Genomic DNA, 22,109 nt, shown 5'->3' on the forward strand with positions numbered 1-22,109 from the left:
AAGACCCTGTGCTCCATGCAAACTGTGGCTGGCATCTGTCTGTCTTGGGGGACAATGCAAGAGGGCGCCTACAGTGGTGAAGTTAAACAGTGGAGGAGTTGCAGTGCCTGCTGTGACCAGTGTATGTCCCTTTTTCTCTGCCAAAGAGAACATACCAGGGGCCCACTTAGCCGCTTGCTCCACTTGCCTGGTAGTGCATTTTAGATTCAAATGGGAACCAAGCCATCCAAATCTCTACAGAACCGAGTGGGAAATGAGGCTTTATTTGAGCTCCTGCATTCTCATGTGGAGCAGGAGCTGGCAGAAGAGCCGGGCTCAGCTGCTCCCTTTTCTCCTTCCCTGATTGGTGCTGCAAAAGACCTGTGAGTGAATCCCATCTAAAGGGAATGGATGGAGTGCAGTTTGAAAAGTGCTGCTTCTGCAGAAACCCCGTTGATTTCCATAGTGTTTGGGACCAGCTTTTCAATTGGAGAATTTCTCCTTGCCATTATCACAAAGCCACTATCAGATCTGCACGAGTTAGGCACTAAATAAAATGGCACCTGAAGCTCCACAGTCTAGAACGTCCTTTCTTTCCCCACCTGGCCTGATGAGTCTCTTGCTTCTGCTGTGCTGCTTGTGCTTCTACTTTCCTTCCATAGCTCTCTCTTCTCCAGCCCCATTTCCTGTGAAAATCCTACACCCTGTTTTGTAAACTTTGTTAAATGTGAAGACGTGTTAAAAATATTTATATTATGTATTTCAGAAGTGTAATTTTTGAATTTGCACAGTTTTGTTTTTAAGTATGGTTACTTTTTATTTCATTTTACCTCCAAAGCTGCGCAAGTGTATAACTGTGGGAGAGGGCGGAAGGGATAGAATCCAGTGGTAAAAATAAATTATTTAAGGATTCATTGTTCTTAGTGTTGTTTTATTTTTGCAGTTATTGCAATTGCTATTCTTAGAACTGTCATTCCAGTCTAGCAGCTGTTGTCCATGAGTAGATAAATGTGCTCACACAGCTGCCCTACCAGGAGAGGAAGCACCAAACCACACAACATGACCAACTCCTAACAGATTGTCAGGAACATTGGGTCTAACAGCTTTATTCACCTGTTTCCCCAGAGGTAGAGGAAAGTGGGAGAGGGGTATGCAGCAGACCATGCTAGGAATGCTGGGGGAGAGAGAGATTTTACACTCCCTCCTCCTTTGAGATAAAGCTGTGTTTATAACCCTGGGGGATATAACCCAACCTATGACCTTTTGTCCCTGCACCAATTACAGTAGCCCTATTTAGGCATCAAAGAATGTAGAAGGAAGCAATACAGAATAAAATGGGCCATGTGCACCTGCTTCTCAATATCCTTGTCTCTGCTGGCTCCACCTCAACTTTTCCACACTGAGTGGGAAGCACAAAGGGGAATTCTTCACACATTCAGCTAAGTATGCTTAGAATCTTCCATACGATCAGAAACCTTGATTGTGCAAAGTTCGCAGTCATTGTTAGGATTCCCCCGTAAGACCTTTGGCCTCAATATGTGAAGGTTAAGGGTGGAACAAGTGCAGGTAGATAAGGAGAGCTTTGCTGGCTCAGGTGAAAAGTCCACAGAGTTCAGCATCCTGTTTGTAACCAACCAGATCCCTATGGAAAGCCTGCAAGGAGGACTAGAGTGCAACAGCTCCCCCCACCACTTGTGAATCCCAGCAATTGGTATTCAGAGGTGGGTGGGTCTCTGCCCACTCTCTGTACTTTATATCCCCATCTTTGAACACTTGGATAGTGCCAGTATATCATGAAATGTTGCAGTGTTGATCTGTATGTAGTGATGTGCTAGTTCATATCTATTGTATTTATTCTCTGAACCGCCTTGAGACCTCTGGGTATAGGGCAGTATATAAATTCAATAAACAATAATAATACCTGCAGGCACATCACTACATACCACCAAACTTGATTTGCATACGTGCCACTGAACAATAATTTCCATTGGAGAGTCTTTGAAAGAGGTATCTGTGCTCAGGGGTCACATTTTTACACTCTGACCTGGCAGTTCCCTGTCAGCACTTACCACTATGGTCAACCTGGGCTCCACATTATTTTTCTTGTGCTCTAATCAGCACAGGAGTGCCTGGCATGCTCTGGTCCATGGGGTCATGAAGAGTCGAACACGACTAAATGACAACAATCAGCACAGAGTGGGTGGGTCTAGATTCCATTTTGGATTTCCCACAATGCCCCATAGTAACACTCCTTTGTGGGAACTTAAAGTGGTAGCTAGACCCAGAAGCACTTGGAGCACTTATAGTGGAGGGGGATCTTTGCCAAGCCTCACCCCCCAAAATCTTAAACTGGCTCTGGCTCTGGCACATTCTGGATTTATTTGCCAGCTTCAGACAGAAAGCTATCTCTATCCTATTTCCCTCAGAAAGATACAATTTCCAGAGTAGTTTTAAAAATCAATCCCTTTTCCCATGGAACTCTGGGAATTTGAGCCCTGTGGGAGAAATAGAGGTCTCCTAACAAGTCTCATCACAAACTACAGTTCCCAGGATTCTCTGAGGGAGGCATGACTAATAAAATGGCATAATAATGTTTTAGCTGTATGGTGCAGATGCAGCCTGAATTTCAAAGCGGAGGATAATAAGACAAAGGTCATCACCTTCTTAGGTTCTAAACACTTAGCTCTGAAGAGCACATCAGACAGTCTAAAGCTACAATGGCAGCTGTTTGGCGGCTTTAAATCTCGGAGCCAGAATGGTGACTGGGTTGGATTTTAATCAGATTTCAAAGTCGCATTCCCTTATCATATGCAGACACTCAAGAGGCAGCATCATTGAATGCAGATATGTCAGTGGTCAAAGAATGTCCATTACGAAAATTCTCCTTTATTCTTATCTGCTCAGCGTTGCAAAGCTGTTACTCATATCTTTCAGTCACAAGAAGTGTTCTATATCACGCTGAAGTACCTCATGCAAATGACAAAGCCTTCTGTGTGAACCGCAAATTAAGCATTTTAAACACACTGGTATTTCCCTGACTTCTTTGGGGGAGGCAGCATTTTAGACCACTAGCACAGCCTATAACCAGGTTTCAAGCTGACAAGTATTTTCCAGGAGGGATCTCAAATGCAGAGGCCTGAATCACAATTCTCGCTCAGAATAGGTAAGAGGGTTGCACAGTTGTACCACACACCAAGAATACAGCTGCTGGTGTGGAGCACTGGCTCTGCAAATTATAATAGATGTGCCCATCCTACGCAACGTGGTCTAGTGGTTAGAGTGCTAGACTAGGACCTGGGTTCAAATCCCCACTCAGGCACAAAGCTCACTGACTGACCTTGGGAAAGTCATCTTCTCTTGGCCTAACCTACCCCACATGGTTGTGAGGGTAAAAGTGGGAGCGGGGGGAGCATGTATGCCACTTTGAGCTCCTTGGAATAAAGGGTAAAATAGATGTGAAATAAATAATATAAATAAATCTCACTTTGACCTTGTTAGTGTCTTAACCCAGGCCTTTGTTTCTTTTGTCAGCAATGCAGAACAAAGACATAACATTGGGTGTAATAGGTAGTTTATGACAGAAACTCCATGCCTACTCTCACACAAATCTCCCAGTGTGCAGCAGCCATACTTTTTTTGGGGGGGGGGTCATATAATTTTTAGTCTCACACTGAACGGATTATATCAACCGTGAAGCCACATGCTAAATTCACTCAGTCACTCTATGGGTGTAGATTCTTGATGATGACTTGGCTAGGCTTTACCAACCAGCAACTTTTGATTGCTTCCTCTGCTCAATGTGTCCTCTATAATTGGCGACTCCTGGGTACCCGTGAGGCCCCATCAACCATTTTATTTACTTCCCCAGGAATATGCTGTCACTTTAAGAACGCAAAGGAATAAAGTAAATAATCTTAATTAACTAAAATAATATTGGGAGCGTTTTCACCCTGAGGTACCTACCTCCGGTAATCTGCATGCCTCTTCTGGTTTAATCAGGGGAACTACCTCCTGCATGCCTTAGATACATAGACCTACCCTGCGGAAGAGAAGATATTTCAGGACTATCCTGAAGTAGGCTGGGTGCATTGTGAGATCAAAGACTGCATTCCAGTGACATTCCAGAAACAACCTCCAAAAAGAAATTCAACAGGCTCGTAACAAGTTTACCTCTCTGCTCTTTTCTTACACCTGAAGCAGCCTGTGCCAACCTGGTGCCCTCCAGATGTTTTGAACCACGATTCCCATCGTGGATGAGCTGGCTGGGACTGGTGGTAGTTAAAGCCCAACACATTTGAAGGCACCTTGTAGCAATCAAGAGTCAGTGCCTTAATTCTGGAACAAAGTGCATAGAAGCTAAAGCTGCTGTTAGAATTAAGAGCATAAGAAGGGCCTGCTGGAGTCTATCCAGCTAATACAGCATCCTGTTCTCACAATGGTCAACCAGACGCCTGTGTGGATTTCGCAAGCAGGACCTGAGTGCAACAGCACCCTCCCCTCCTGTGGTTTCCAGGAACTGGTATTCAGAGGCACACTCCCTCTGCCAGTGGAGATAAAACATAGCCATCTTGGTTAGCAGCCATCGAGAGCCTTGTCGCCCATGAATTTGTCTAATCCTCTTTTAAAGTTGACGGTCATCACTGCCTTTCAGCGAGTGAATTTAACAACACACTGTGTGAAGATCTGTCTTGGATCTTCCAACCTTTATCTTCCTTGGATGCCTCCAAGTCCTAGCATTATGAGAGAGGGAGAAAAGCTTTTCTCTATCCACTTTCTCAACACCGTGGATAATTTTATACACCTCTGTCATGTCTTACTGACCTTTTTTATCTATACTAAAAAAACAAAAACCGCACCCAAATGTTGTAATCCTTCCTCAAAGGGGTGTTGCTCTACCCTCTGGATCATTTAGGTTGCCCTTTTCTGAACTTTTCCCCAACTTTGCAGTATCCTTTTTGAGGTGTGGTACACAGTACTCCGGGACGCGGGTGGCGCTGTGGGTTAAACCACAGAGCCTAGGACTTGCCAATCAGAAGGTCGGCAGTTTGAATCCCTGCAACGGGGTGAGGTCCCGTTGCTCAGCCCAGCTCCTGCCAACCTTACAGTTTGAAAGCACATCAAAGTGCAAGTAGATAAATAGGTACCGCTCCGGTGGGAAGGTAAATGGCGTTTCCGTTGGGCTGCTCTGGTTTGCCAGAAGCAGCTTAGTCATGCTGGCCACATGACCCGGAAGCTGTATGCTGGCTCCCTCGGCCAGTATAGCGAGATGAGTGCCGCAACCCCAGAGTCGGCCACGACTGGGCCTAATGGTTAGGGGTCCCTTTACCTTTACACAGTACTCCAAGTGTGCTGTCCCATAAATTTGTATAATGGCATTACACCAGCAAGTTTTATTTTCATTCCATTTCCCGAAGTTTCCTATCATGGAATATGCTGTTTTCATGGCTGCCACAGATGGGGTCCACAACTTCACAGAGCTATCCACTATGACCCCAAGTTCCCTTTCCTGATCTGGCACTGTCAGCTTAGACCCCATGAGTGTATATGTGAAATTAAGATATATTTTTTACCCCAACCTGCATCATTTCACACATGTGTACATTCTGTTGCATCTGTCATTTTACTGTTCATTCACTCAGTGTGGAGAAATCCTTTTGGAACTCTTCACAATCCCTTTTTATTAGCCACCCTGAAGAATGTAATATTGTCTGCTCACCCCCTACCTCTTTCTTATTTATGATCAAGTTGCTAAGCCCAGGTTCCAATACCTAGCAGAAAGCGCTTCACAGGTTTAGAATATAAACGCTTGCATAGCCTAAGACTCTAAGCTCATTGGACTGCCAATGTGAGGACTGAGAAATGAAAGGATTTCCTGAAGGTTCCCCTCAGGAAGCAGATGAGCACCCTGCCTTTTCAGAACACAGATGACTTAGCCTTGCACTAAAATGTATGCAAAACCCCTCCAGACTCTTTGCTTCTTTTCCTCACAAAGTGACAGTGGGTAGAAATATTTTCATTGGGTCACTTGCCTTATTAGCAATGGGAAGTTCAGTGAAATGTCTCAGCATGCCAGTTCATTTCTAGTATTGGACTTTCCTGGAGTTTACTGGCAGACAGCAATAAAAGGACAAAATGTTATTAAAAACAAAATCACTACAATGCCAAGAAATTTCCCTAGAACACCAGAGCAATGTTGTGACTTCCAGTTTACATCATCTTAAATGTACTCTGATTTGTCTGGCTCTGATAGTTATCACAGGGCAATTGCCTTTACACTTGGGCCCCATTTCCCTTGAAGTCCTAAAAATTTGGCTTCAAGTCACAGGTTTCTCACACTCTGCTGTGAATGACGTCTTGACATTCTATTGCCATTAAACGTAATGATGGTGACAATGGGAAAAATAGCAAAAGTAAACAGTTGACCTGGCAGTACTCCAAGTGGAAACCCCACGGAAACAAAAGAAAAATGGCATAATGGCCTTGCAAAGGCCCTGTCTGGTACCATGGGATCTGTGAAGGGAACTTCCTGGTGAGTTGTCCCAAAACGTAGGTTCCTGGAAACCACATTTATTGGAGGAGTCATGAGTACAGTAACAACAGAGAGTGGTTTTAAAGGTGCTCTTCTGCTAGTTGAAAGCCTCTCTTACTCATGGAAAGGCTGTTCCCAATTTAGCAGAAGAGTATTGTATGCGAAAAATGACTCCAAATTTAGAGGAGTTCTTATGTGTGCCCAATCCCTCGTGTAAGACTTTCTACATGCATATTATCAAAACCTTCATAATAAAATACCTTTTTTGGGGGGGGGGTCAAATTTCTTTTCTTTTTTTAATTGATGCTTTATTGAACATTTTTCAAATATAAAGCAGTAAAGTGATATAAAAAGAAAGAAAAGAACAAAGAACCAAACACACAACTGTGTAAAGTTGTGAAATGTGTGAAATGTGTAAACCCATTATATGAATAAATACAAAAATACCTGAACCCATACGTTCTTCTATAAATTTGATAGTATTAGCCTGATACTAATGTAACTATTAATAGCCTGCTACATTTTGTATGAATTCGTTCCAAATATTGTCATATTTATCCAAGCAGAGTCTACATCTGTAAGCAGTCCGTTCGTAGGTTGCAAGTGTTATCATATTATCAATCCACTGATTAAAGGAGATAATGTCTTTACTTTCCCAGTTCATCAAGATCAGCCTCTTGGCTACCATTAGAGCGCGTAAAATCCATTTTTGTTGTTCAGTTGTTAACTTCCATATAGTAGGTATATAGTTCAGAACAATAGTCTCTGCTGAAAATTTTAGTTTTTTTCTGAACAGTCATAGTTATACAATCCAGCAGTTTCTCCCAAAATTTAGTAAGTATAGAACACTGTATAAAATATGTTTCAGTGTTGTCCTGACCACGTCTCCAGCATAATGCGGTCTTGGGAAATCCTTTGAAATCCTTTAAAAAAAAAAAAAGACAGCAGGTCAGTTTTGGGGAGGGAGGGGGCAGGAGGAGATGGCTGAATCCACAGGCTTTTTTAGAAAGACAATTTGAAATGTCTTTAAATTCCCCACAAATTAATACAATCTGCAAGGCTGTTTTCACTCTTTCCCACCTCCCCATGCCCCACCCACTACATTTTCCAGCTAATGAGAGTTAGAGTTTAAAACATCTGGGCAACATCCAAAACAACCTGTCATCAGGTTGGCAAAGGTTGGATCAAATATTCCAGCTGTCTCCAAATGTAGCTGAAACACCAGCACCAAGAACACATGAATGGCTGTGCTGTGCTGTCTTGGAGATTTCATGAAAATTTGATCGCAGCCACAGTTTATATGTTAGGTTCTTCCTAGGTTTGTCTACTTTCTTTCCCCCGGCCTTGCTGCTGTGTCTGTAGTAGTAGCAGCAGGACAAGTGTAAATCCAGAAGACAGAGTCTTTTTAGCTATGCAAATATGGTGATAGGAAAAGCTTCCCTAGCTGAATTTCTGAGCGGGGGTGGGGAGAGGACAGCAACTTTATTCCTTCTCCATTCTACAAGCTTTTCTTAAAACTCATGTCAACACTAGTGCTTTTTTTTCCAGTCCCATCCACCTTCTGTTTGGATAAAATATAACACAAAGACATTTAGGACAAGGAAGATGACGCCATCCTTTACCTGGTGCATTTTGCCGTTTTCTTTCTTAGCTGATCACTGCCATCTAGTGTACAATTGAGTTTACATAAACCAATTTAGAAAGTTTATTGGGACAGTAAATAAATACGTAGATTACTGTTATAATTGTTGCATGGTGTCAACTGTATATATATAGTGTCATTAATGTGCATGATGCTCTCCAGCGCATAATGGGGTAAGTCCCTCTTCCAAAAAGCTTACAATCCTACACATTTTTTTCTTGGTTCTATTTATGTAGTAGAATCATAGAATAGTAGAGTTGGAAGAGACCCTGAGGATCATCTAGTCCAACCCCCTGCAATGCAGGAATATGCAGCTGGAGATTGGGCCTGTAACATTGGCATTATCAGCACCATTTTCTAACCAACTGAACTAACCAGGCAGCACTTAAAATGCTTTTTGCGCCGCCCAGGAATCAAACCTGGGTCACAAGAATGAGAATCTCGCATAAAATACATCCCTAAACAGGATCATTTTAGACTACAGTGGCTCCCAGTGTAAAGTGAGATGGACATTAGATATTCTGTTGATGAAGTTACAATGGTCTTAACACAGGTCTGAGGCTCTGCCCTTCTTACATACATAAACCCCATGCAGTTTAGAATCCGAGTGATTTATTCACAAGGATGCAGAACAGGCAACAATGAGAACTGGGCCCAAGTATCCCCCTTTTTTCTGCCCCATTCATCCCATCTCACTGCTTCCATTCTGTATTCTGCACAGGTCCATCTACTGGTCTTAAAATGATTTCTTTGTGCCCTACTTTTTCTAATAAACAGTAACGGCATCCAAAGCATCTAATATATGTCTCCTTACTTGTGCTTAAACAGGTGGATCTTGAGCAGTTTAAAGCACAGCTTGGACAGGGAAAGAGGCATCTCTTAGAAAATCATGGGGGGGGTGGCTCTGAGCATCCTGGGATTGATGGAAGTGAGAGGGATCAGTTTCACTTACATTGTGTGTCGTTTTGGTACTTCTTTCTTGTTTAGGAGTCACACAGCATTCCCCGCATTTATTCCACTTCTTCTGTCATTTTATTCCATGGTTTTTCAGACTCATTTTTTTACTTTCCCCATCATTTAGGGGTTCTCCAGATGACCAACTGGTCAGGAGGACCAGTTCTACCGCATGACCTGGATTTTCCTACTTTCCCCCAGTGATGCAGGGAGATTCCATGCTGTTGTACGGAATCCAATGGAAAGTCAGAGCAGAGGAGCCTCTTATCCAAAAGAGTTGTGCCAGCATCAGTTAATAGAAACTGTACTGGCAGATTCCCAATATGATTTTGTGGGTTTGCACACACCTTCTGTTATTTACTGTTGAATAGGATCCAAAAGGCAGCAGTCTGATTGGTCCTAGAACAATAGGATTCACAATGCAGCAGGCTGATTGGTCCTAGAACAATAGGGTCCAGAATGCAGCAGTCTGATTGGTCCTAGAACAATGCAGCAGTATGATTGGTCCACAGGAACCACCCAATCCAGCTCCAGGGACAAGTAAATCTGCAACCTGATTGGCCTACAGGAGAATCCCAGAATTAGCCAATCCTGTGCAGCCCATTGTGTAAATAATGTATAAAAAGCAGATATTTTGGGGGAGCATTCATTCCTCACTACTATGAGCTGAATAAAGAGCTTGAAATCCACACTCGACTCCGAATATATTTCACCTTCTATACACCTCCCCCCAATTGCCTATAAACATTCTAACTCCAGGTGCCAAATTCACTTCCAGATAGAACAGTCATTCCTGGAAGATGCTTTGATTTTCATGGATCTCCAAACAGAGATTGTTCAAAATATGTTTTCTTTTTAAGAGACTGCGGGAAAGGTGCCCTCACATCATCACACTTTCAACTGTTATTGTACAGTCTCACATGGCATTCTTTTCTAAGGTTCTAGAGAAGGATGCAGTCAACTTTGCATGGGGAAAAGCTGTAGTTCAGTGGCAGAGCTCGTCTTTTGCATGTTAAAGTATCAGGCACAAGCCAGGGCATCTTCAGATGTGTTTAAAACTCTGTAAATCCCCTGCCAGTTTATAGAAATAATATTGATGTAGATGGACCAATGGTCTGACACGGTAGGCATGTTCCTAAGCCCCAGGACACTAGTGTCAATTTTTGAGCAATGATAGTAGGTCTTTCTATCACAGGGTCAGTCTTAAGTTTTTCACTGCTTGAGAAAAAAGCTAAATGGATGCTTCTGGACCCAGCTGCTCTGTCCACTCTCACCTCACCTGATCAGCTTCCTCCTCAGCTGATGGAGAAGAAAAGATCCTTCAGGCAGGTGCTCGGTATACACATACGCAAGTCTTTCTAGATCAGTTGTTTTGAGTGGTTTTTGAGGTTGGTGGTGTTGGTGAGGGCAGTTGTATTTCCTACATCAAAACTGTTCAAGTTAATGTGCTGCAAGGGATATAGGCAGTGTGACTAAGATTAAGACAATGCCTTCCATACACACTAGACCTTTAAAGCACATTAAGAGCACATATTCCTGGGAACTGCAATTTGCCAAGGGTGCTGGGAATTGTAGATCTGCGAGGGGCAAACTATAATTCCCATAATTATTTGTGGGTGGGCTGTGCTTTGAATGTGCTTTACAGGTCTTGTATTTATGCAGCCAATATAGTAAGTTATGAGTTTCATCTGAACACAATATCTTACTATATAATAATCTTGTAAGTCTGTCGTCTTGCTACAGTTTGTGTGGCTGCCCATAGGCCACCACAGCAATTCTAGTGTGATGGCAGCAGGCAGGCAAGGAAGCAGTGCTGGTGGCAAACATCCTAGGAGGTGGGAGGTGCTTGCCAGGCTGCTTTCTGAAGTGCCTCCCACTTCAGGGGCAGGGGTGGCAAGTGCAGTAAGCAGGGGTGTCAGCCTCCAGTATTCCAAAGGCATAAAGGTTTTGTCAAATACTTGTTCGGAAAACACCCTCCATTGTATTTCCCCCACCCACCCATTTCATCCATTACTGCATTCAATATTGCTTCGCGTCATAATCTTTGTAATAAATCTCCTCCAGGTGGCATATGTGTGCCTAACAATGAGCACAGACATCATAATAATCTTCAGCCACAGAGTCCAATTTTGGGTGTTGGGTGTAGGTCATACAGTTTAGCATTCTCAAGCAAAGGGAGCTGAAAAGCACAGAATACCGTAATTCAATAATCCTGTTATTAACTTTTTCCCCGATCCCATCATATCTTTTAAGAACGATGTGAATGCTTTGCACTATTATTGCAGTATTTTAATATTCCTGCATTTTCGACTGTGTTTTTGAGTTTTTGTGGTATTGCACTTTACACCAGCAGCACGAGTGTTATTACTGCTGCTGCTGCTGCTGCTGCTGTTATTGTTACTGCTTGTATCCAATCACTGCTTGGGTCCAAGAGAAGGATGGGGTAGGCCAGGCATTCAGGGCCACCATTGGCAGGATCAAGGGTAGAAGAAGTACCGTATTTTTTGCACCATAACACTCACTTTTTTCCTCCTAAAAAGTAAGGGGAAATGTCTGTGCGTGTTATGGAGGGAATGCCTACGGGTGGCATGCCTATGGATTTTCCTCCTCTAAAAACTACGTGCGTGTTATGGTCGGGTGCGTGTTATAGAGCGAAAAATACGGTATTTTGTGACGAGGTAGCCATGCACCCTAGGAGATAAGCAAATCTTTAAGCAGAGGCTTGACAACCATATGTCAGGAGTGCTCTGATGGTGTTTCCTGCTTGGCAGGGGGTTGGACTCGATGGCCCTTGTGGTCTCTTCCAACTCTATGATTCTATGATTCTATGATTCTATGAAATCTATGCCACAAAGTCTTGGTAGCCATGCCAACATACCCTCCCAGCTGGGTGGACCAGATCTGACCCTGCTCCACTCACCTGGGTACTCTCCAGTACCAGCACAGGTTGGAGAGGTGGAGGTGGGGGGGCGGGGGGGCAATCGTCCATTGGGATTCCATGTCACACACCATAAAATCAATTCATCTGGAAGCTAGGTGTGAAGGTATGAACCTGATGTTGGACCAGAGAGACAGGATGGGGATTTTTGGGTGTTCGGTATTTCCTATATCCAGTCTAGCAATTTTGTGGGAAATTCTTCATTGCAGAACCAGGAGTGGCAGCTTCGAGAACATGAACTTTCTTCTTGAAATAATAAGCAGCATTTGGTGTGGCTTTCAATAGCTGACTAGCTGCTGACACAGAACCAGTTTCTCAAAGAACCTTTTGTCTTCTACAATATATATGGAGTCTCTGCCCCGCCCTCCCTCCCTGGCAATCTTTCAACAGAACACCCTTTGAATACTGTATCCTCTGTTCTTATGCAGCCACAGGCACCATCCAAAGACAAGAGGGAGCAATCAGCCAGCTTGGGGGAACTGCGAAGTGTACAAAGTGCAAAACAAATCTTTGGGCGAGGGGACCAAAATGCCCAGTGAGGACTGAGCATGCCCAGTGACCATGGAATATTTAGCAATTGTTGCTGAGAGAGAAGGAAACAGACACCCAGGGTAGAGGGTTAATGGAATGCAGTGTTCTAGAACAGGGCAAAGATTCCAGCCAGGCTTGAATGGTGCAAGCACTCCACACGGCAATATTTTGATGTAGTTCCCACCTGTTCATATAGTTTCCAATTAAAAAAATAATAGAATAAAATAGAATAGAGAAAGATTATCAGTGTGGCATCACAAAAAGAGAGCAGATATAAAGAACATTTTAAAATACTGGAGTTTCATTACTGCACGTGTTATATTCTTCCAGGAGGGTGTGAGCGAGTGCTTTTCTCAGTGCAGACACAACCGTATGTCATTCTGGTCTGGTGCAAAAGTAGTGAGACATAGTTGCTGAAATAAATGATGTTATTTCTGCAAGGCAATTTATGTTTGGTTGTCATCCACTGTTATTTTATTATAACAGACGAGGAGTCTGTGTCAGAGGAACCATCACTGCCTTGATCCTGCCAGGTTTGTACCCCCAGAGCAGAAAGTGGGCTTGTGTTGTTCCCCTTTTATTCCCCTTTATTTTGCTTTTTTTTAAAAAAAACAACAACCCTCCTGTTGTTTCGGGGGGGGGGGAGGAATTACTACACCAGCTCCAGGGCTGGCATAGTTTTTCTCCCTTGTCTAGGATAAGTTGAGGGAACAGGAGGCCTTTGGATCTTATAGACTATTTTGATGGGGAAGCCGAGGAAGAGTAAAACACCCTCTACCCCCATCTACATTCCCAAAAAATGGGCAGTCATCCACAGAAGACCGTGATAGAAACCAGAGTGGACAGAAACACTGTTTACCTTCCTGCTGCAGTGGTACTTATTTATCTACTTGCAATGGTGTACTTTGGAACTGCTAGGTTGGCAGGAGCTGGGACAGAGCAACAGGAGCTCACTCTGTTGCAGTGATTCAAACTGCTGACCTTCTGATCGGCAAGCCCAAGAGGCTCGGTGGTTTAGACCACAGCACCACCTGCGTCCCGGTTTATTCTATATCTCAGGGATGTCCAACCAGTAGATCGTGATCTACAGGTAGAATTCCTGGATGATCCTGGTAGATCGTGGGATCCTTATCATGTACAAAAAGTTACAAGGAAAAAGCTAAAAAAAATTTTGTGCAATCCTCCCCAAAGAAAGCTCAACGACTCTGGGCAATCCACTCACCCCACACACGCTCCTCCTCCCTCCAATGTCAATGGGTAGATCACTACCAGTTTTTTTATACAGGGAGTAGATCACAGTCTCTTGGGAATTGGACATGCCTGCTATATCTGATTCCTTTTCAGATAATCAACTCTTTAGCTCCTGCGTTTAGTGTAACCAAAAAAGAAAAAAAGAAAAAAGGCACATTAAACATGGGAGTCAAAGAGATGATTATCTGAGAAGAACTGCTGCCTGACCTATGTTTTTCTGTAATAACAACAATGGTGTAGGACCTCAAAAGCACCCTATATCATCCAAGGACTGTGCAAATATTCATTAGCAAGTTACCTGTGAGCATTCCCAGTTTTCTTCTTTTTCTTGGGGGGGCTTTTGCTTTCCTTTCTCCCACACCTTGTATTTAAATGGAGAAAAATAATATAGGATAATTGTGCCTTTTGTGATGCCAAAAGGGGTGGAAGGATATAACTCAAAAGCTGTCTTCTCCTAAATATTTGGATTGCTACAGCTGCATCTCCAATTTGCGCTGGGTATGTGAAATATTCACATGGAAGGTAAGAATCTCCACACATTGCCTTTGAATCTCTAAGTAAATTAGACAGACAGCAAACAGAGAGAATAAGGGAAGGGCCAGACAAATTATAGAACATAATTTGCAAGTTGAAACAGAAATGGTTCTTTAGCAGCCAGCAGAAAGTGTTTGACGAACAGAAGCTAAGCCGAGAAACTCTACTTAACAGCAGAACTAAGTGCAGAATTGCAGCTACAGGAATTTAACCATAATAAAAAAATAGTGAGCCATATTGTTAACTCTACACAAACTAGCCAGACCTGATATACATGTCCCCTGACTCTCCTAGTGCATTCAAAGGATTTCACAGCTAGATGTGTGGGAAAAGGAATCATATGACTGCTTCTTTATCTTGTGGCCACATCCATTTTCAACAACATTTTTTTTAAAAAAAGCATGGGTGTGTTTTAAATACCACAGCCACTGGTGTCACATTCTGAAAAGCAAACTGACTTTCAGATAGGCCAATCAGATGATTGCTTTGCTTTGTAGGCAGCTGTAATTAGCATGCTCTGAATTTGCTCCAGGTTCAGGAACAAAGCATGCAAATCAGCTCTGCTGGGTCAGACCAAAGACTGGTCTACTCCAGAATTCACTGGCCCATCATTGGGAATCCCACAAGCAGGACATGAGCACAGCAGCACTCTCCTGCTAATGATCCACCTCAACTGATACTCAGAGGTATACAGTTATTACTAAAGGGAGTATAACTTTCATGAGTAGTTGCCACTGGTGGCCTTATTTATTTGTTGCATTCAAATCCTACCCTTTTCTCCAAGGAACTCACTGTGATGTACATGGTTCTCCCCTTCCTTACTTAATCCCCACAACAACCCTATGAGGTAGGCTGAGAAGCAGTTACTGGCCCAAAGTAACCCAGTGAGTTTCGTGGCTAAGTGGGGTTTTGAACATGGGTCTCATTTCTAAGCATTGTAAAAAACTTATGGAAATATTCCTTCTTCTTTTTTTAGATTCACATTCACAAATGCTGTGTGCCTTACATTCCTCCAAATGACAGAACTTATGGGAATATCCCCATTCTGTAACCCAGGTGAGCCACTGCCAATCAGTGTAGACAGTAATGGGCCAGACAGACCAATGGTCTGACTCGGTATAAGGCAATTTCCTGTGCTCAGATGTTCTCTGCATTCACAGTGTACTCTGAGACCTTTGTTGTATGTAAAGCTGTCTTTCTTGTTGTATGACTTTCCTTTTGAGTGTGAAAATAAAGCTCTTTTGGCTCTGCCTGTCTTGCAGGTTCTAAGGCAACACCCAGCGCCTTGCCCTGCGTGACTGTGGTGCTCATTCATCAAAGCAAAAGCATCTCTCCTTCTCAGCTCTAGATCTGTTTCATATCACTGCCAGCCAACAGCCAACCACGGTCTGTGCTGTGCGACTAGAGGAAAGATGCTGTTTCTTTGCCACTGTATATAAATTGCCAAACTTTCCAGCCCGTCCCCCGTTAAGTGAAGTGGGTTGACTCTATGCAGCCAAAAAGCTCGATCTCTCCCCACCCTGTTTTCTTACTGTTACTACAAACCAACACAGTTTCTCTTCTTCCTCTTTTGCAATTTCCTGTTCAGTGTCATTGTGGGCATCTTTACCATGCTAGCATTTCTTTGGACTCTTGTTGGCAGTTGCCTAGAGGGAGATGGGTGGTTCTTAATAAGGTGATCTGATGGCATCTGGGAAACCAGCTGCCTCCATTGCCTTTGGTGACCAGCTACAATTTAATGCTACCCTGTTTGCATCTTCAAAGCACTTTAAAGATATTATGATTCACAGTTCTTCTAGATTACAGTATACATAGTCATAATTGGCAAATGGCTGTCTCGGTTTGGTGCACGTAGAGCATATGAGGTTTCCCAGCAGCTATGCAATGCATCCCTGAAGTCTTGGCCTCTTGGGTCCTTAGGTGACATTCTGAGCTCAGCAGCCTCACACCTGCCTTCTGCCTTCTCTGCGCTCCAAAAGAGCTTGTCTCAATGCATGTGGGGGCATGCCTGCAATACCATGAGTCACTGTATCATCTGCACTGGCTTCAAGATTGAGAGCTGAAGCAGGTGGACCTGTACAGTGGTACCTCAGGTTACAGATGCTTCAGGTTACAGACTCCGCTAACCCAGAAATAGTAATAGAAATAGTACCTCAGGTTAAGAACTTTGCTTCAGAACAGAACAGAGAACAGAAATCGTGCGGCGGCAGCAGAAAGCCCCATTAGCTAAAGTGGTACCTCAGGTTAAGAACAGTTTCAGGTTAAGAACAGATCTCCGGAACAAATTAAGTTCTTAACCCAAGGTACCACTGTATTGCCATATGCAATGTGGTTTGGGCCAGTGTCCATTTGAGGTCCTATTCCTCTGCACCACACCTCTCCTAGTCATTGCACTTCTAACCAAGAGAAGGCAGGTCTTTTAAATTTCAATTGGGCTATTGTATATTAACCAAATTTCATAATTTCATAATTATTTTATATTATCAAGGGAATTGCTGTAAGGTTAGAATATAATCACACCCAACCCTCAAGAAGTCGTCCACCTAAGCATCTACCAGTGGCATCTGACCGCCAGGGACAAGATGGGGCCATAGGAAGCCATATGCCACCTAGATGTTGAGACAATGTTTTCCACCCCATTTGTTGTCCCTAAGGGTCAGTTGCTGGACAAGGGACATGGAGATGGAGATGGTGATTGGAAGTGGGCTTTAGAGCAGAGGTAGTCAATGCTGTACCCTCAAGATGGCCCAACAACCCCAGCCTGCATGACCAATGGTCAGAGATGATGGAAGTTGTAGTCCACAACATCTGGAAAGTGTCACATTGGCCACCCCTGCTCTAGAGCAAGTACATCAGCTGTAGCAGTACTCACAAAAGAGAGCTTCTTCACAACCAATGTGCATAATGTGTTTTACTGCAGCCACACTAGTGTAATGCATGGCATTGGAAATGGGCAATGAAATGTGCCAATCAGCCATGGTGGACTCTGCAGCTGAGGTCCCTGAGTGCTTGGGGATGCCTGTCAAGTCTACCCTTCAGAGTGATGTGTTTAGCACAGCAAACTACATCCTACTTCTACCCTTTCTCTTACTTGATATCCCTCCATGCCCACCCCCCATCATATCTTGATTAAACTTAAAACAAAATTAGATAGATAGCTTGGAAAGGACATCAAGTCTCTGTATAATGCAATTCAGTTTATTAAGTTCCACAAAATGGAAGTCTTTGACTCCCTTGAAATGTTTGCGGCACGGGTTTGTCAAAACCAGTTGGGAAAGTCGGCCTGGCAAATGAAAACCAGGGCAAGAAGGTGGAGTTCCTAAACGCAATTATGAGGCTTCAAAACACCACTGCAGCTCTGCCATGGGAAATAGCTGTGTAACTTTGATTTCCAAGCTGGAATGGCTTCCCTAGCATTTGTCTAAATGCCCTCCAGGGATTTCAGGAGAACAGCTTCTTGGTACAAAGGCGTTGTTTATTGAGAGTCTCATCCAGTGAGGTGTGGCTTCATCCAGCCTCCGCTCAAGGCAAAGGCGCGAAACAAGTTTCAACGGAGGTCTGAAATTGTCATGGGGAAGATTTCTGCTGATTCAGGTTTTCAGTGTTCTGAAAGCCTTTTTAAAAGAAGAAACAGAACACCCTGGCTTCCTCAAAGTCGGGAACCTTTCATAAGAAAACACTAAATTCTAAAATATGTGTGCATGTATACAAGTCAGTTGGATAGTGACACTATTTCTAATATTTGACAACATGCTACAATACAAATGGTAGAGAACTTGGTCTAAATATTATCCATGGTGAGCTGCTCCCTTATCCTAAACACCAACCCACAAACCCTATGTTTCTCTCTCTTTTCATAACATTCCACCACCCCAACTCTTTCTATCTCTTTCAATTTTCTTTTATCATTATTTTGTTACGGATGCTACGAAGTCCAGCTTTTTAGCCATAGCCAACCAGGTCTATTTCTGATATAGGTTTGAGATGATAGAAAGCTCAGGACACATGAGCCTGCCATATTTGTCTCCAGTGCCATCTCTCCCCCCCCCCCATACACCCTTCCACCACATTTGTCAGAAACAAATATACCGTAAGTGGAAGTTGTTAAGTTAGAAGAGGGAGAAGGAGCAGAGACAGTGGAGCCTAGGAGATGTGACAAGCCAAGAGGACAGGAGTTTCTGCATTCTCCTCATTCATATATTAGGAAACACTGGCTGATTAAAAATAATAATGAGACTGAACGTGAGTCTTTTTAGTGATGTGACAAAAAAGTAAATTGATCTCATGCTATCTGTCTCCTGCTGAATACACTGAATCTTTCACAAAACAGTTAACTTGTGGGATGAGTACAGAATGCTTGTGTTTCATTTGGCTCAGGTTTTGGATGAGTAAGAGACACACCTGGGGAGTGTCTGTGGGAGAGAAGAAACACAAGTCTAGGCGTATTATCACATCATTTCCATTTCCATCTGCTCACATTAAAAACCCTATTCAAGATTGCAGCCTGGTCCCTTTTTAATTTATATTATCATCATCATCATCACTACCACATAGTCAAAAGGTCTACTCTTAAAAAAAAAAAAAAACTTCAGCTGCAGAACAGATTTATTCTGCCTCATGGTGGCTTTTCAGCTGCTGCCATCTTTCTTGGTTTCATAACATTTTAATTTTGCAGAAGTCCCATAAGTAAATAACTTCCCCCTCAGGCCCAGTGTGAATTTGGACAAAGTCGCTCTGTCACACCCAAATCGGTTTCAGATATTGTTGTGAAGTTAAATGAAATAAACACAAAAAGCTGCGATAAAGCTTGTGTGTGTGTTTATGGGTATGTAATGCAAGAAACGGGAACTGTATTTTATATCTGTGTCCAAGCCCAGGAATATTTAATGTGGGCTGAGGGTGCAGAGTGAGGTGCTCATCAGAACTACTAATGGCTCTGAGACAGTCTCTCCTGACAGGTAGAGGTTACTATACCATAGGGAGACAGTCACCACAGGTGATACAGGGTTGGCTCAGTTGGGCTGGCCAGTCCTGGGAGGAAACTCCCAGCCCAGCCCAGAAGCTTGTGAGTCAGAGGTGAGGTGGTTTGGACAAGGGGAGAACAAAGCACTGTGGAATCTTTTTACAAACCATTTCTCCTACCACCAATATGCTTGCAAGTAATGGGCCACACAGGTATGGAGACCCAGAATAGCCACATCTTTACCTCACACCATGGAAGTGGAGGGAAATGACCATTAGGGTGAAAAAGTGAGAGATTATAATTATTGTTATTTGTTACATTTATCTATCATCCTTCATCCAAAGATCACAGGATGGTTTGCATCATAAATATTCCCCAATCACTGTATCACCCTGGAGACATTTTCTTCATAGCTACAGCCACCACCACCATAACACAGCAAGAGGGTTTGACTCTGAGAGCTGGGCCTGGCCTTACCTCTTGCAAGTCAAGTGGCTGTGGAATTTGAAGGCAGGAGGAGAGAGATGCTGAGATAGGAGATATACCATTAAATTCCTTGACAGACTGAAAAGAGACGCCACATCCCCAGTCAGCCAGTTTTGGAAGGCAATATTTTAGTAAATAGTAATAGTCAGAATGCAACATTTACAGCCTAAAAATGGGTATCTCTATTCTCTCTTATTGTTTTCCGTTGCAGGTCTAAAGGTTTTCCCAAACAATCAAACTCCAGATTCATTTTAGCCTTTGCTAGATACTCCAGAAAGCTCCATGACTGACTATGATGTCCTATCGGTGCATGATGATGAGTGGAAATTGTCGTGTCTCTGAAGTTTCTGGCAAAATACCCTTTTGAGTTTCATTTCACCTTAGCCTACAAGGAAACAGGGACTGATGAACTAGTCATGAATACTGCTTCCAGCCTTTACTCACTAGTGGACAAGACAAAGATTACTACTCCATGAATGGGACTAAATCCAGCCAAGAGACAAATCAAATACATTCCCAGCCACATACAGAGAGGTGCAAGACACTGTGATGGGGATCTACTGAGCAAAAGAACAAGTCCAAAAATTCAGCCTTCTTGGGGCCCTCCTTGAAATAAGGTTTCCAATCCCATACTTCTAAAACCATGGCAGACATCATCATCCTTTTGTGTTTTGTGTCCTTGCTGTGTTTAAGCACAGTGAATTAACTGTGTGCTGTTCCATAACTACAGCCAGCTGAAAGTCCCCTCACCACTTCCTGACTTCCCTCCCATGGTAGTCAACGTGGTACCCTCCAGATGTTGTTGAATTACAGCTCCCATCAGCCAGCCCCCCGCATGAACAAGGTCAAGAATGAATGGGAGTTGTATTCCAGAAACATCTGGAGGGCATCACATTCTGCTTCCTTAGGAGAAACTTCGTGGAGCTCTGTTAGAAAAGTGTATAGAATTCTAAGATATAAAGCTCTCACCTTACCAGAACTTGTGTACAATCCAAATCCACTCTGCATGCTGAAACATTCCCTGAATTTTCAGCATCACTTTATCCGTTCTGAGGCAAGGATGTGCAAACTTTGAAGGCTGAAGGTAATTTGTCACCTCATTACGACTAGATGTGCTCAAATTATGGTTTTGAACTATTATGTATTTGCACTAAAATAATGATGAAATGAACATTCCAGTGCTGTCTCTAAAAGCATGCTGAAGGGCAAAGAAAATTGTGACCATTTCCTTGCATTTAAGCACAAACAAACAATGTCGACATGAAATTGGGGCCTTCAGTGCAGGGGCAGACTTCGGTAATCTTTGATTATATGGTGCCCTGTGTGAGGCCAAAATGGATATTTTCAGTTATGGATCTTCTCAGTTTTGTGCCTCATCAGCTCAACACCCTGTACAGGGGAACTGGCCACAAGGCTCTATATCTGGAACTGCTTCAGTGCTATTGGTCCAGACTTGTGGACTGCCCTTCCAATAGAGATTCAGCAGACACATTCAGTACAGTGGTACCTCGGGTTAAGTAGTTAATTCGTTCCGGAGGTCCATACTTAACCTGAAACTGTTCTTAACCTGAAACACCACTTTAGCTAATGGGGCCTCTTCCTGCTGCCGCGCTGCCGGAGCACAATTTCTGTTCTCATCCTGAAGCAAAATTCTTAACCTGAAGCACTATTTCTGGGTTAGCGGAGTCTGTAACCTGAAGCATATGTAACCTGAAGCGTATGTAACCCGAGGTACCACTGTATTAATTTTTAAATATTTGCTGATAACATTTCTATGCTGCCAGGCTAACTTAGACAATTAAAGACATTTATTTCTTTTATAGTTAGTGGGTGATCTGCAGGTTTGGATTATTCTATCATTCTCTCTCTCTCTCTGTGTGTGTGTGTGTGTGTGCTGTGCAATGATGCAATTTTTTATACTTGTGAAATGGAACTTCTCCTCTCCTTCACCTGTTCACGCCTCATGCTCTCCCTAAATCTGCTCTGGAGGGTTGCAGGAACACCTAGTACAGATTTAAAGGTAAGTGGGGGGAGGGGGGACTCCTGCTGCACAAGCAGAAATCCTAATAATGAGTTACTTAGCACTACATTGGATGCAGCCTTAAGTATATATATATTTTTACAAATAAATAAATAAGAAGCATACTGTACTATTGAAGGACATCTCGACATAAAAGTTAATACTATTGTCTGTTGTTTCCATGTGTTTCCGGTTTTAGATTGTGAACCCTCAGGATAAGGACCTCCTAGATCTCTTCTTTGTAAAGTGCCATGCACATTGATGAAACTATACACGCCTTTT

The 22,109-nt window shown here is 43.1% G+C and overlaps 1 long non-coding RNA gene across 1 annotated transcript; it reads right to left on the reverse strand.

The window, feature by feature from the left end:
• Positions 1-8,672: 8,672 nt before the first annotated feature.
• Positions 8,673-14,668, reverse strand: LOC309338295. Its single transcript, XR_014154847.1, has 4 exons — positions 14,624-14,668; positions 14,123-14,377; positions 9,818-11,283; positions 8,673-9,451 (listed from the first exon to the last, which is right to left on the reverse strand). It is a non-coding gene; the product is annotated as an uncharacterized lncRNA (long non-coding RNA).
• Between the last annotated feature and the right edge of the window lie 7,441 nt (positions 14,669-22,109).

This window comes from Podarcis erhardii (assembly GCF_964252035.2).
Source record: "Podarcis erhardii genome assembly, chromosome: 3".
In the NCBI taxonomy this organism is placed as follows: Eukaryota; Metazoa; Chordata; class Lepidosauria; order Squamata; family Lacertidae; genus Podarcis; species Podarcis erhardii.